The sequence below is a fragment of the Suricata suricatta genome, chromosome 6, assembly GCF_006229205.1.
Source record: "Suricata suricatta isolate VVHF042 chromosome 6, meerkat_22Aug2017_6uvM2_HiC, whole genome shotgun sequence".
In the NCBI taxonomy this organism is placed as follows: Eukaryota; Metazoa; Chordata; class Mammalia; order Carnivora; family Herpestidae; genus Suricata; species Suricata suricatta.
Window position 1 is genome coordinate 146,674,861 of NC_043705.1, and position 6,955 is coordinate 146,681,815.

Consider the following 6,955-nt stretch of genomic DNA (forward strand, 5'->3'; position numbering starts at 1 on the left):
CCCCGGGCCTGGCGGGGCTCTCCCTGCAGGCCCTGCACTGGCGGGGGCGTCGGGGACGGGGCAGAAAGCTGGCGTGCTCCCCTGATGCACAGGTCCTCCCTCCACGTGCCCCCAAGCTTCTGCCCTCCATGTGGTGAGGGGACAACAGGAGACAGCGGAGCCCAAGCCCTTCTAGAACGAGGGCCTGCTGTCCTCACGCGAGGCTTGGGCGGAGATTCAGAGGCAATAATAAGAACCCTCTTAACCTCCTGCTCCACACGGACCCGACTTTCTGACGGCTTTACAGCCGTGTTCCGCTCCTGCGTCACAGGGAGCCTGCTGCTGTCTCACTCGCTCCGTGACGATGCTGCCTTCCCGGCCCCTCTGCGCCCTTCACGAGGCTGAGGCCCGCGGCAAGCGGCGCGCAAAGGCCTGCCGCCCAGCAAGCTCTCCTGCGGAAGGCACGCGGGCCACGGGTCAGCTCACGGAGACTCGGCTCCCGCCCCCCCTCCTGGAGCTCAAGTCGGGCGTGCAGGGGGTCTGCTCCGTGCGCAGGGTGATCGACAACATTAAAGGAGAACGATCATGTCCCTTTAAGAATGATTGATGCCATAAACTAAATACAGTTCAAGGAAAAGCAATGAACTCATTGATTAACGGAAACGGGCTGTTGAAGGGCCACCGTCCAGACGGCCAGGGTTCCAGGAACTCCATTTAGGATGAAGTTCGCTCCCTCTTTTTTTTTAAAGCTTATTATTATTTATTCTGAGAAAGATGCAGAGAGCAAGTGGAGGAGGGGCAGAGAGAGGGAGACACAGAATCTGAAGCAGCTCCAGGCTCCGAGCTGTCAGCAAAGGGCCCGACACGGGGCTCAAACTCACGAACTGCGAGAACATGACCTGAGCCGAAACCGGACACATAACAGACTGAGCCCCCTAGGCGCCCCTTCGCTCCTGAAAAAGATGTGACCTCTTTTTTCTCCTTCTTGCTTTCAGGCCCAATGGGTGGAGCCGGCAGGGCTGTTTGGGTCACCCCCATGCAGAGCAGGGGGCTCCCCTCCGGAGCCTCGGAAGGGGGAGGGAAACCTGGGCCCCATGCTCGACCTCCGGATGCCCAAGCAGAGATGAGATTATGTATTTGCCCTTGAATTACGTTCTTCTTCTCACTGATTTGTGAGTCTTGAAAACCATCACTCTTAAAAAAAAAATTCAAAGGAGACAAAGGAAATGAATAAAATCACGGCTCAGAGGGGGAAATGCAAGAGAAGCCGCCAATAGGGAGATTTCATGCTTTTGTTAATTAAACGAACAAAGCAAAAAAAAAAAAAAAAAAGAAGCACAACAGTGCAGCAGGCTGGATCCTACATAACAGCTTCCACTAATAAAAAGTAATAGACAATTTCCCGCACTGGCTTCTTGTGAATATATTAGAGCAGGTGATGGAGTTTGGGAACTGGAGGCTGTCAGGAGGAGGCCGCCCCACCTTCCTGTTCTCTTTATTAAATGACTAAGTGCAGCCGCCTGTGTCCTATCTCTGCCTCGCCCAACTCTTGGATTGTATTATTTTACATTTTGATTGAGGTGATGTCACAGCCAGATAAAGGCCGGGCCCAGCCCTGTAATTGAATGGGTCCGGGTTGTTTATTCCAGCAACCTACAGCCGCGCCCGCTTGTCCCAACACCGCCGGCAGAAAGGGCCTCTCCTGTTTAACACGCCGCTGATTAGATCTATTAACAAAAACGGTTATCGAACGAGGGGGTCGAGGGCCTGGAGCTGGAGTTTCAGGGGGAAAAAAATTGGAAAAAAAACTAAACGAGAAGAGACGCTGTCTGGCAAACTTTCCAAGTGTGACTGGAAGTTTCCGCAAGTGAATTTCGCACGGTGTCCGCGCAGACACCAGCCGCTCAGGGGGACAGCTGAGCGCCGGCCGGCGGGGTGGGGCCTCCCGCAGGTGCGCCTGGGCTCACCTTCCGAAATGCCGCGCCCGCGTCTCTGGGTGCAGGGCAGCCCCGCTTTTCTGAAGAGTGACTTTCCATCCACTTTATTTGGGCATAAAAATAATGGACCGTCTACAGTGATGGGGAAAGTGGACGGATCGTTAGTTGTGTTTATATTCAAGTTACCAGGTTTTTTAAAGTAACAGTGTTTCCCCCAGATCCCACCGCCGAAACGGAGCCGTGATGATGCGCTTTGCACCAAGAGCCTCTGACGCTGATGCACCCGGCACCGCCGCAGGAGTGGGCCGCGCTGTGTGTGCCAGCGAGGCCAGCGCTCAGCCCGCGTCCCTCCAGACGCGGCTCACACGGTGCTGTAAGACGTGTGACTTTAATATACAGAAAGGTACAAGCTGAAGAGAAGTGCGCAGTGGCGCCTGGAGTGAGCACATTTCCCTGGATCTCCGCACCGCAGCCCCCCTGCCCCGGGTCCCTCCGTCCCCTGCCCCCGCCCTGGGCACTCTCACCAAAGCCACAGTGTTTGCCCGAACCAGCAAGTCAAATAAACACTTCCCAGTAGAGCTGAGAGTGGCGTATAAATTCATCCTTTCTTTCTGATTTTTCCGCACACTTGGATTGCACCTTGGAAAACGTAGGCTCGTAGAGGTAAAAATGCACAGAACCCACAGTCTCTTTGTCTTAATCTTGGTGTTCTTTCCCCCAAAAGTTGACTGGGAAGGGTGCGTGTCCGTCAGCAGGTGAATGAATAAATGAGCAGGGGTCCGTCCAGACCGTGCAGTTTTCCTCAGCGCTGAAAAGAAAGGAGCTGTCAGACCACAGAAAGCCAGGGGGAAACCCAACTCATCTCACTAAGTGGGAGAAGCCAGTGTGAAAAGGCTCCACACCATGGGACTCTGACCCTGTGACGTTCCAGGAAGTGCGGTGAAGACAGTAAAATGTTCAGTGGTCGCTACAGTCGGACGCGCGATTTTTAGCACAGTGAGAGTACTCTGCATGTCACTCTCCTGGTGGGTGCGCGTCACTGCCCGTTTGCCCAAACCCTAGAGCACAGTGACCCTGCCGGAACTGTAATCAGTAATCACGCAGTCACGTCCGATCAGGAACTGCAGCCACCGTTCCGCACTGACGAGAGGCGTGGGTAACCGGGAACCATGGTCGGGGGAGATGATAATGCATAAGGACCTTGTATTTTCTGCTACGTTTTTCGTAACTCTAAAACTGCTCTAAAAGCCAAAGTCACTGATCTTCACCATTACTTTCCCTGGAAACCAAGATGTGTTCCCCACAAGCTAAGGCACCTGTGGGGTCGTCAGCCCCCTGGGCTCCCGCACCTGCAGCAGCTTCTCTTCCCGCCCCCGGCCTCCCGTGTGCCAAGGGCCCACGGATCTGCTGGGGGTCCAAGCAGCCACTGGAAACGGCACGCACCTTCCGTGCAGGAGGACAGCCCGGCCCCAGACCTAGCTCGTGCCGTGGGACCGTGTCACCACGGACAGAGCACGGGGACCCTCGCTGGCGAGGCCGGGGTCTTGGCTGTGACAGCCCTCTGGGTATTCCCCTGTTTTCCGCCCAGAGGTTCGTGAAGTTACTTTGTCAAACATGTCCTCAGCACCTCTGGGCATCTTGCTCACTTAAAAAGTGAAGAAAATACCACAACCATGTGATCTGATCTGACTTCAGCTCCTTGTGAAATCTTTATTAAAGGAAACATGCAGACACATTAAAACGTTACCCGCCGACTCGAATGGATTCTGGTTAATAAGCAGTGACGGAGGACACGGAGACAGAAGCGCGGAGTCAGCACATCCACCTGCCCAGCGCCTGCCACCTGCCAACCTCCGGGGCCGTCGTCAGTGGAAACATCACCACCGCCCACCCCGGCTACTCCCCCTTTGTGCACCCTCTCCTTCTTACCCCACAGCCCCCTCGGCCTTCACGTCCCTCCGTCCTGAGTTTGGGCTGCAGCCCCCACCCCTGCTCAGGGACCCAGAAGCATCCAGGGACACGCGTAGGAATCCCTCCCTGGCAGGTGCCCAGCATGGAAGTCGCTCTGTCCTGCCAGACCGCAGGATCCTCTTGACCAGTGAGAGACTCCAGGGCCTGGCGGGACCCCGTGCCTCTCTCCCAGGGGCCAGTGGGCACCCAGCCACACCGACCACCGCAAGCCACCACACAGCTCCACCGAAGGAGGCCAGGCCCCAGGTGCTACACCTAACCCAGCGCTGCAGCAGGATGAGTGTCTCCTAACATGATGGCGGGGGGGGGGGGGGGCGCTGGCAGAGACAGGAGGACAGCACGACAGTCACAGCCGGAGAGAAACAGACACTCAGCTGTGACTGACACTGACCTGGATCAGATGCCAGGATTATCCAACAAGGGTCTTCAGGCAGCTGCCACAAAAAATCCTGCGATGAGCGGTTACAAGCTGCCTTGAAACAAGTGGAAGATCACAACCAAGAAGCTGAAGTTGTAGAAAATGACGAAATGGGAGCCGGAGAAGGGAAGGCCCCGTCGGTGGAGCCCTGTCTGGGCCGGCCCAGCAGCAGACTGAGGATACAGCAGGAATAACCAGTGCGCCTGAGTGGGGGACAGCAGGGCTCCCCCAGCCAGAGCGACAGGGACAGAAGAGCTGGGAAAACGGGGAGAGCCCCTGGAGCGTGGGGACAGCCCAGGGCCCGCGTCACATCACCCGAGTGTGCAGAGAAAGGGCAGAGGGGAGGCTGTGCACGTGCCCGAGGAAATCATGGCGGAAAACCTTTCAAATGTGCTGGAAGACACAACCCTCCAGATACAAGGTAAGCAAGCATCTCGGGAGGAACCAAACACAGCCACACACCCCTTCCCCGAGTAAACTCATAGAAACTAGAATCAAAGAACAAATGGGGAAAGAAGAGATCGGCTCCTGGTGACAGCGACCTCCAGCTGTGGAGCCCGCAGACCCTCCCCCTCCCGCCCGCTGGCCAGAGCCAAGCGGGCCTCGCCTCACCAGCCCCGTGAGGCAGCGTCCATGGAAGCTTCTGGCCGGGAGCTGCCTTCAGGACGGAGGGGAACCAAGGACTCTTACAGAGGAAGGATGCCAAAGGAGTTTGCCATTCGTACCTCTAATGGTCCCCAGTGTTTACTGGATCTCTTTAACTAGGACGGTATTGAAAAGTAGAATGTTCATTATTCTGAAAAAGCTTAGGATCGTTTTTACTGGGTGTAGAAGAAATGATACCTCTGTCCCCAAACAACCTATCCCTTGCAACATCTAACCGGGTCCGCGTGATGGCCGGGAACTCGGGGGCACAGCTCCTCGTGCCCCGCATTTCTGGGTACCCGGCGAGTTAAGGCCGCTCAGCAGGCTTGTGAAAACCGCAGACCCATCACGTACTCTCCAGGGAATCTGAAAAGTGCCTGGAAACTCTTGGCATTTTCTGAGAAGCTTCTTGCCAATGCAAATACATGTATTTTTAATAAACATGTCCAACACCATTCCAACATGCTTTATTATGATTTAAAAGACTTCAGATTTGTCAAAATCTCCCTCTAATCCAAAATGCAAATGCTCTCCTCGGAGAGGAGAAAATCAATCTACTAAAAAGAAGACTCTACATGGTGGAAATACTAACCTTGAGGGTGAAATCAAGGGTTTAACCTGGAGGTGTACCTTCTAAACGTTAGTCGACCTGAGGCATGAAATCGGTGTCAAACTGAATCCCCCAGGGCGGTGCCAGAGCGGGGGTCCTTCCCAAAGTGCGGGAGAAAAGGCAGCATCCGAGCGCCCAGGGGTGTTGGCACCTGGCCTGGCTCTGCCCATCGTCCGGGTTTGCCGGAGACAGCTGCACCCTTTACGGCTTCACACGAGGAGTCCCTGTCTGGGGGTGGGGGGCGGGGGTGCTCTTCCTCTTCACCCCTCCCCCCAAACTCCAGTGTTGCAAAAGAGTTCCTCCAAATGAGCTTCATAAATCTCAGGGCAAGAAAAATCACGGCAGTTATCTGTGAAAATGGGTAAAAAGAACGCGGGGTGAAGAGAGAGATAAAACATGAAAATCAGTCAGCAGAGTGCAGACAGGGTTGGCCACATTTATGACAGAGGCTTAAAATATTTATCATAAACAAATGTACCCTTTGGCTTTGCCTTAAATCTCATTCCTGATCCCTAACTCGCCAAATGGAGTCCAGAGCGGTGCAAATTGATAGTTCGTGTTCCGGAGGTTATATGCTTTATGCATGACTCTACTATAAATATTTGATAAAATGTGTTTGGCATATATTAGGAATCAAGAGTACAATGCTGATACCAAGTCTTAATAACTGCCTGAAATTAAAATAAAAACAGGAAACATGGAAACATACATTCCGTGAGGAATCTTACCATCTCTCAAATCTTAATATGAAAGGTTTTACAAGTGAAGGAATTCCCAGACTTTAAGGGGCTGGGGAGGGGGCTGAGGGGAAGCCCTTCACCTAATGAGAGGTTTGGTCATTGCGAAAAATGGCTTATTTCATGGGATAGAATCATTTTCAGAAACTTGGGAAACGGACCTGTGTTCATTGCAGAGGTGACCTGGGGGTCGCACACACACACTGACGTGCGCACACACACACACCGACGCACACACACTGACACACACACACTGACGCGTGCACACACACTGACGCACACACACTGACGCACACACTGATGCGTGCACACACTGACGCACACACACTGACGCGCGCACACACACTGACACACACGGACGCGCGCACACACCGATGCACACACACTGACACACACTGATGTGCACACACACCGATGCACACACATTGACACACTGACGCGCGCACACACTGACGCACACACACTGACACACTGACGCGCGCGCACACCGATGCACACACACTGACGCACACTGACGCACGCGCACACCGACGCACACACTGACGCACACACTGACGCGCGCGCACACACTGACGCACACTGACGTGCACTCACACCGATGCACACACACTGACGCTCACACACTGACGCACACACTGACGCGCGCGCGCACACTGAC